General features: G+C 37.2%; 1 long non-coding RNA gene across 1 annotated transcript; it reads right to left on the minus strand.

Moving 5' to 3' along the window:
- Nucleotides 1–103: 103 nt before the first annotated feature.
- LOC131737868 (uncharacterized) lies at nucleotides 104–2,527 on the minus strand. Its single transcript, XR_009329445.1, has 4 exons — nucleotides 1,722–2,527; nucleotides 1,081–1,331; nucleotides 565–704; nucleotides 104–260 (listed from the first exon to the last, which is right to left on the minus strand). It is a non-coding gene; the product is annotated as an uncharacterized LOC131737868 (long non-coding RNA).
- Nucleotides 2,528–9,949: the final 7,422 nt, after the last annotated feature.

The raw sequence follows: 9,949 nt of genomic DNA on the forward strand, positions 1-9,949 counted from the left end.
ATATCGACCTGCTCCCGCCACTACTGAACATGCTGCATATTTGTATTTCATTAAAAAAAAAAAACACTGAACACCACACATTTTTAAGAACGGTATTGTTTTATTGACAAACCAGCAATAAAAGAATCTGTAGAGCTGGTAAAGCTCAAGACTGTGCTTGAGGGCCACAGTTCTCACTGGTTTAGGAGGTTATGTGTCCATCACATCAGATACAATGCAATAGATGATCGTTGCTGTGTCCATAGCGATGCAGGACAATTCTGAAAAATAATACAACCAATTACCTATCAAATATATATATATTTTCTCAATGTTTTTTTTTTTCATATATAGATCATGGAAGTAAATTGATCATAATACAATTATATCATCGTTCAAGCTGCGATGACTTTTTAAAGAAGTAGGACATGGCAATCCGGCCTGAATCAATAAAAGAACGATTTCTATCTATTCATCCAATCAAAATCCTCTTTTTAACTGGTTATTCTTCTATATCAATTAACCTAATCCTGCCTCTTAATGGTCCCCATGAGGAACACATACAGTAAACAGAACATGACTTACATCAGCTCTATGATTCAGCTCCTCATCCAATGGAAGAAGCTCCACTTGATCCCTGTTTCCACCCATAGATGGCAGCAAAAAAGAAGGCTGCTTCTTCTCTGCACATTCCACCATGGGTGAGTCAGGACTGTCAGTGGGTTCTGAAAAATAATACAACAAATTAACTTATTAAGTTTACAGATGAAGTCTGTCTGGGTATATTTGAAAATATTATTTCAGATGGCTTGACATGGACTTGACTATTTGACCTATAAAAATCATCTCTCAACTGATGAGCTAGATCAGTTCATTTTAAAGCAGGTGAGATTTCTGTTAGATTATTTAATTAGTAGTTCAAATACTTTGTTTGTTGCATACAGTGTGGTAGTTGTATTTAACCCAATCCTGTTTCTCTTGATTTCCATCTATTTGTCCAATCATAATCATCTTTTTAACTGATTATTCTTCTATATTAAGTAATCCTGCCCCTTAATGGTCCCCATGAGGAACACATAGAGTAAACAGAACATGACTTACATCAGCTGTGTGATCCAGCTCCTCATCCAATGGAAGAAGCTCCACTTGATCCCTGTTTCCACCCATAGATGGCAGCAAAAAAGAAGGCTGCTTCTTCTCTGCACATTCCACCATGGGTGAGTCAGGACTGCCAGTGGACAACAAAGAGGCTAAACTGGGTTCCTATTGATACCCATGGATGGCAGCTAAAAAGAAGATGTCTTCTTTTCTGCACAATCCGCCATGGGTGCTTTCAGAACTGCCAGTGGGTTCTGAAAAAGAATGTAACCAATGACCTATCTTATGCGTTTTTAAGAACATTTATAAGGCAGTACAATAGAGATCTTTCTGGGCTTATTTGAAAACATTTTAATTCTTAATTTTGAGATGCATGATAATATAAAAAAAATGGTATCAAAGAAGGTGGATTACTTGATTTTAGAACTTCATCCAACAATAAGACGTGAAGCTGAAATGCACTGTGTAATGAGATGACATGACAATACAGTGACATCACTGCTTGATGTCATTGATACCATCATAAAGCTGTGACATCATTACTTGATATAACTGTGCAAAAGTGACTTTTCTATGAACTTAGATGTGAAGGTTTTTTCTTCTTTTTTTAACTATTGAAAAAATAAAATAAGTCTTTTTATTACCTGATTGTCTTTGTTGTCCAGGTTTCTGATAGGTGTGTTGGTTAATGGTGGGTTTCCTTTTGGGAATAAAGGATTCATAAAATGCCTGGATTCATGACAATGTTTGATTTAGTGTGCCCAATTAGTTATTTACCTCTGCCGATTTCAAATGCCTAAATATTCTTTTCCCAATTTGAAAGGCCTGGATATTCACCCTATTTTGAAATGCCCAATATTTCTCCCTAATTTGAAATGCCCAATTTCCGTGTCCCCTCACTGCAGCAACCCACATACTGACCACAGAGTCTAGCCAATCGCAACGTTTCACCTGACGAACCTAAGCAGCAAATGTGGCCAAGCTATTGAACCCTGGAAGGAAACAGTTACAGTCAGCTTGGCTGGTCTCTGCCCAGTCTCGACAGGTGCCTGCCCAGGGGTTGCTGTGGCACAGTGAGGTGAACCAACCCCATCCGATTTTCCCTCCCTAACCCGTGGGAGCGCAATGGCCAATGAAGCGCTCAATAAGGGCCCCCAGTCAAGATCGGCAACTTGACGCAACCAGGATTTGAATTAGCAAGCTTCTGATTGCATGACCCCCCCTGCACTCCACAAGGCAGTGCTTTTACCAGGTGAGTCACTGAGGACCCTAAAGGGGAACGGGGGCTTAAACAAAGTCATGTGAGTCACAGCTGACGAGACTCAGACTATCAGTATCTGTAACGTCAGGCTGCTCATCGCTGAAATCTCCAGCTGCCTCAGTATCCTCCAGTGATGGATTCTGATCGACAGGTTTTTCCTCCTTGGAGGCCACCACTGCAGGTGGCTGCCAGTCAGGCTGCAATCCTTTGTAGAATAGGTTTGACATCGCTATTCTGCTTAACAGGCCCCGGCGATAGAGGACCAGTAGAGGTTGCTGTTCACAAAAAGTAAAAATAAATAAATAAATAAATAAATAAATAAATAAATAAATAACTTGATTTTTTAACTATTCTTCTACTAAACTGATATAAACATGGGTTATGAGGGATCTATAACTTTCTTGAATCAGAAGCAATGGTGCACTCGCTGTATAATGATAATTTGAATGTACAACTGCATTTGACTAAATACAAATTAAGATCTTGATTTACATTAGCTGTCCTGTCCAGCTTATCATTCTCCATGTCCAACCGATAAGGAGCCGCCTGCACTGGGTTTCTTTTCTTGCGCATGGCAGGAAGCTTGAATGACATTTTCTTCTGCTCTGCGCATTTGAGTTTAAGTTTTTGAGCAGCAGTCAGAGGTGTCTGAAAAGGAATGCCAAAAAAATCTTGTTATTCTTTTTGTACACATTAAAATAAGTCATGTCCCCATTTCAATGTACAATATTAGTGCAACATCTTAATATAAAAATAATAAGTATTTTTATTACCTCATTGTCTTTGGTGTCGCCATCATGGTCAATGACTAACCTGTCCATTCTTTTCTTTAGGACTGTTTTCTGGGAGACAAGGATCTCTACCAGTACAGGATCCTTCATCAAGGCCAAGCTCTCTTTAAGCCTCTCTTCAGGGAGGATGGGCTTGAGGGGCCTTGTCTTTGAAGGACCTTCACCAGAACAAGAAATTACAAATCAGAGCAGAGCGCAATTAGGCTAAAATGAAAATGTGAATTTCTAAAATCTGAATATTGAACTACAACAATAATATACTTGCTAAAAAGTGAAATAAGGATCATTTTCAGCAACCTCTGAGCTATTTTGTTTTGTTCTCTACTCAGGTTTCCCCAAGAAATCCCTTTTATAATTAACTGTATGTTTTCATTTTGTTTTCACTCTGTTTTCTACAAATACCTTTTATTTTTGGGAACACGTGGCTTGCCTTTGCCATTTCCCATTCAGATTTAATGACATGTCCCACAATGAACCATAAAAATACATCATGAGTACAAAAGTGGTTCTCGTTTTGAAATGAATATGGCTTTGGATTATATTTTAATGAGATCTAAACATTATAGTTAATGGCACGTAAAATTTCTTGACCAGAACAAACATATTCTCACTTTAGCAACATCATTTTTACTAATTTATAGTCATATTTATATTTAACTTTTTATTTATTTTATATTTGACATTATATTTTCACATACAGTATTGATTTACAGCAGTTTACAATATTATCAATTATATGATGAATGATACTCAGATAATAGTACATTTTTGGATAAACATTCAGTAAAATACTATTGAATTTAGGATTTTTATTTTACAATTTACAGTTTTGAAGCCTTAATGACTGAAAAAACCTGAATAAATCGATAAACAAACACACAACACGCTAAGAACGAAGAAAAATAATTACCTTTAGGAAAATCATAATCATTCTGAGGGGGGTTAAATTTTTTCACCCTTGTTTTAGCAGTGCAACAAAACAAGTGAAAGGCACTAAAATTGCTGGCCAGTTTCTTTCTGAGAGATGTTTTCTTCTCATCTGCGACCCAGGCCATTCTCCGAGGACGGTCCTCCTGTTTCCGTGGTCGGGCGGTGCTTTGATTGGATCCCATTGGAATTTTTACAAAAAGGATCAATTCTGATCAATTAAAGAGGTGTTTGCTTTCGAAATGCTGTGCAAGACTGACATGGGCTTGTCCAAAAGCTTCAGTCTGGATCCTGGGTCATGCTGTCAACATAAAGGAAATATTGTGAGGTCATGAGTGATGCCTAGGAGAACTGTGATGTCATTAGAAACACAGTGAAAAGTGGTTTCAGGGTAAAGTAAAACCTGTTATGTCCACAGGCATATACATAATATAAAATATGCAATTAAGTAAGTATGTCTGCAGGAAGCTGTTATATCCCTTTGTATGCTCTGTAATTCTCAGCCTGTGACACCAGGTTTCTAGCACTGGAAACATGTTTAACATGTTGCTAGTTTGGATGTTTAGAAGAAACAAGATAATTACAAAAAAAGAAAACACTGTTAAATACAGTTTTGTTAAGTGCGATTAGCGGGTTGTCAAAGTTTTGATTTGGTCCGGGCCTTGATCTAAAGGTAGCTGATCAGCACATTTTGGCTGATCTAGTTTATATTATATAGAATCCTAGGCAACTAGAACTGAAGAGCAGCTCTGAACCAACGTAAAAGCACCTTAACCTAGAAAAAAAAAAAAAAAAAAACAGTGTAAAAAAACAAAACAAAACAAAAAAAACAGTGTCTTTCTTACTTGACAAGATCCTCGGAGGAAGGACAGAAGATTTCTGCAGGCTGGTAGGAGGAAACCAAACTGGAAAGTCAGCGCAGACAAGAAGTATTCCTGTCTGCAAGTTCAATCAGTACTAAAACGATCCAGTGCAGCCACCTTGCTTCAACCTGCTGCTTACAGTTGGAATTTTAGACCCGAATAGCCACATCTTCTTTGTTTTGACTGGGTACTAATAAAATAAATTATTGGATGGGACAAATAACATGACAACGAACGTGCTGCTTACATTGACTTTATTAAAGTATGCCAGATGCCCTTGTGTAACCGAGTTTTTGGGCTTTTTCTAATCGATTTCCACATCTGTATAACTTGGCAAAGCTTTGCCTTAACTTCCAACCAATTCAGTGGATGCAGACATGCAGTCTCAATGTATGGGCAAGTCAACTGCAGGGGGATGCTGCATACTTGCCTTTAATAAATGCCAGCGCTCTGTTTTCTTAAGGAAGCAAGTACCACTATTTTTAGGCTTTATAGTGTTCAGAAATACTGTCTACTTAGGTTTATTTAAGGGTTAAACATGTCTGCAAAATGTCCGCGAAATCCTAATTTTATTCCGCAACATACCCGTGAAAAATACGTAAATTTACCGCGATTTAAGTAGACCCCTACTTATGAAAACACTGATAAACAATAAAACTCCAGTAATGTGTTGCCTGACGTGTAGTGGAGAGAAGTATAATTACACCATACTCTTTCAATACAAGAGTAGCATTTTCCTAATTTTACTTTAAATTACAGATACATATTATATTAGTATTTTTTGTCATGATGTAGTAAATCTTGCCTCAAATGGTTGATTATGAATAAACAGCTGAAAGGAACTGTTATCATCTTGTCCATTATGTGTATGTGTGTAATTCCCTTATTACTGGAATCATAGCTAGCACAGTGTAAAATGATGTTCACATAATGACGTCAAGGTGTCAATTATAATCAGCTGACTTTGTTAACACTTTCTTCAGGCATTCGATATATTAGGCTAATATTGAGCAGAAAAGCCTGTTTGCCTGATTTGAAAGGGACCCTTGTACTGTAGAAAGTGTTTAATATAAATATCGACCTGCTCCCGCCACTAATGAACATGCTGCATATTTGTATTTCATTTAAAAAAAAAAACACTGAACACCACACATTTTTAAGAACGGTATTGTTTTATTGACAAACCAGCAATAAAAGAATCTGTAGAGCTGGTAAAGCTCAAGACTGTGCTTGAGGGCCACAGTTCTCACTGGTTTAGGAGGTTATGTGTCCATCGCATCAGATACAATGCAATAGATGATCGTTGCTGTGTCCATAGCGATGCAGGACAATTCTGAAAAATAATACAACCAATTACCTATCAAATATATATATATTTTCTCAATGTTTTTTTTTCATATATAGATCATGGAAGTAAATTGATCATAATACAATTATATCATCGTTCAAGCTGCGATGACTTTTCAAAGAAGTAGGACATGGCAATCCGGCCTGAATCAATAAAAGAACGATTTCTATCTATTCATCCAATCAAAATCCTCTTTTTAACTGGTTATTCTTCTATATCAATTAACCTAATCCTGCCTCTTAATGGTCCCCATGAGGAACACATACAGTAAACAGAACATGACTTACATCAGCCATATGATTCAGCTCCTCATCCAATGGAAGAAGCTCCACTTGATCCCTGTTTCCACCCATAGATGGCAGCAAAAAAGAAGGCTGCTTCTTCTCTGCACATTCCACCATGGGTGAGTCAGGACTGTCAGTGGGTTCTGAAAAATAATACAACAAATTAACTTATTAAGTTTACAGATGAAGCCTGTCTGGGCATATTTGAAAACATTATTTCAGATGGCTTGACATGGACTTGACTATTTGACCTATAAAAATCATCTCTCAACTGATCAGCTAGATCAGTTCATTTTAAAGCAGGTGAGATTTCTGTTAGATTATTTAATTAGTAGTTCAAATACTTTGTTTGTTGCATACAGTGTGGTAGTTGTATTTAACCCAATCCTGTTTCTCTTGATTTCTATCTATTCTTCCAATCATAATCATCTTTTTAACTGATTATTCTTCTATATTAAGTAATCCTGCCCCTTAATGGTCCCCATGAGGAACACATAGAGTAAACAGAACATGACTTACATCAGCTGTGTGATCCAGCTCCTCATCCAATGGAAGAAGCTCCACTTGATCCCTGTTTCCACCCATAGATGGCAGCTAAAAAGAAGATGTCTTCTTTTCTGCACAATCCGCCATGGGTGCTTTCAGAACTGCCAGTGGGTTCTGAAAAAGAATGTAACCAATGACCTATCTTATGCGTTTTTAAGAACATTTATAAGGCAGTACAATAGAGATCTTTCTGGGCTTATTTGAAAACATTTTAATTCTTAATTTTGAGATGCATGATAATATAAAAAACGGTATCAATGAAGGTGGATTACTTGATTTTAGAACTTCATCCAACAATAAGACGTGAAGCTGAAATGCACTGTGTAATGAGATGACATGACAATACAGTGATGCTTGATGTCATTGATACCATCATAAAGCTGTGACATCATTACTTGATATAACTGTGCATAAGCTACTTTTCTATGAACTTAGATGTGAAGTTTTTTTCTTCTTTTTTAACTATTGAAAATATAAAATAAGTCTTTTTATTACCTGATTGTCTTTGTTGTCCAGGTTTCTGATAGGTGTGTTGGTTAATGGTGGGTTTCCTTTTGGGAATAAAGGATGCATACAATGCCTGGATTCATGACAATGTTTGATTTAGTGTGCCCAATTAGTTATTTACCTCTGCCAATTTCAAATGCCTAAATATTCTAAATTTGAAAGGCCTGGATATTCACCCTATTTTGAAATGCCCAATATTTCTCCCTAATTTGAAAAGCCCAATTTAAGTGTCCCCTCACTGCAGCAACCCATATACTGACCACGGAGTATAGCCAGACGCAACGTTTCACCTGACGAACCTAAGCAGCGAATGTGGCCAAGCTATTGAACCCTGGAAGGAAACAGTTACGGTCAGCTTGGCTGGTCTCTGCCCAGTCTCGACAGGTGCCTGCCCAGGGGTTGCTGTGGCACAGTGAGGTGAACCAACCCCATCCGATTTTCCCTCCCTAACCCGTGGGAGCGCAATGGCCAATGAAGCGCTCAATAAGGGCCCCCAGTCAAGATCGGCAACTTGACGCAACCAGGATTTGAATTAGCAAGCATCTGATTGCATGACCCCCCCTGCACTCCACAAGGCAGTGCTTTTACTAGGTGAGTCACTGAGGACCCTAAAGGGGAACGGGGGCTTAAACAAAGTCATGTGAGTCACAGCTGACGAGACTCAGACTATCAGTATCTGTAACGTCAGGCTGCTCATCGCTGAAATCTCCAGCTGCCTCAGTATCCTCCAGTGATGGATTCTGATCGACAGGTTTTTCCTCCTTGGAGGCCACCACTGCAGGTGGCTGCCAGTCAGGCTGCAATCCTTTGTAGAATAGGTTTGACATCGCTATTCTGCTTAACAGCCCCCGGCGATAGAGGACCAGTAGAGGTTGCTGTTCACAAAAAGTAAAAATAAATAAATAAATAAATAAATAAATAAATAACTTGATTTTTTAACTATTCTTCTACTAAACTGATATAAACATGGGTTATGAGGGATCTATAACTTTCTTGAATCAGAAGCAATGGTGCACTCGCTGTATAATGATAATTTGAATGTACAACTGCATTTGACTAAATACAAATTAAGATCTTGATTTACATTAGCTGTCCTGTCCAGCTTATCATTCTCCATGTCCAACCGATAAGGAGCCGGCTGCACTGGGTTTCTTTTCTTGCGCATGGCAGGAAGCTTGAATGACATTTTCTTCTGCTCTGCGCATTTGAGTTTAAGTTTTTGAGCAGCAGTCAGAGGTGTCTGAAAAGGAATGCCAAAAAAATCTTGTTATTCTTTTTGTACACATTAAAATAAGTCATGTCCCCATTTCAATGTACAATATTAGTGCAACATCTTTAATATAAAAATAATAAGTATTTTTATTACCTCATTGTCTTTGGTGTCGCCATCATGGTCAATGACTAACCTGTCCATTCTTTTCTTTAGGACTGTTTTCTGGGAGACAAGGATCTCTACCAGTACAGGATCCTTCATCAAGGCCAAGCTCTCTTTAAGCCTCTCTTCAGGGAGGATGGGCTTGAGGGGCCTCGTCTTTGAAGGACCTTCACCAGAACAAGAAATTACAAATCAGAGCAGAGCGCAATCAGGCTAAAATGAAAATGTGAATTTCTAAAATCTGAATATTGAACTACAACAATAATATACTTGCTAAAAAGTGAAATAAGGATCATTTTCAGCAACCTCTGAGCTATTTTGTTTTGTTCTCTACTCAGGTTTCCCCAAGAAATCCCTTTTATAATTAACTGTATGTTTTCATTTTGTTTTCACTCTGTTTTCTACAAATACCTTTTATTTTTGGGAACACGTGGCTTGCCTTTGCCATTTCCCATTCAGATTTAATGACATGTCCCACAATGAACCATAAAAATACATCATGAGTACAAAAGTGGTTCTCGTTTTGAAATGAATATGGCTTTGGATTATATTTTAATGAGATCTAAACATTATAGTTAATGGCACGCAAAATTTCTTGACCAGAACAAACATATTCTCACTTTAGCATCATCATTTTTACTAATTTATAGTCATATTTATATTTAACTTTTTATTTATTTTATATTTGACATTATATTTTCACAAACAGTATTGATTTACAGCAGTTTACAATATTATCAATTATATGATGAATGATACTCAGATAATAGTACATTTTTGGATAAACATTCAGTAAAATACTATTGAATTTAGGATTTTTATTTTACAATTTACAGTTTTGAAGCCTTAATGACTGAAAAAGCCTGAATAAATCGATAAACAAACACACAACACGCTAAGAACGAAGAAAAATAATTACCTTTAGGAAAATCATAATCATTCTGAGGGGGGTTAAATTTTTTCACCTTTG

Source organism: Acipenser ruthenus, chromosome 8 (genome assembly GCF_902713425.1).
Source record: "Acipenser ruthenus chromosome 8, fAciRut3.2 maternal haplotype, whole genome shotgun sequence".
NCBI classification, from domain to species: Eukaryota; Metazoa; Chordata; class Actinopteri; order Acipenseriformes; family Acipenseridae; genus Acipenser; species Acipenser ruthenus.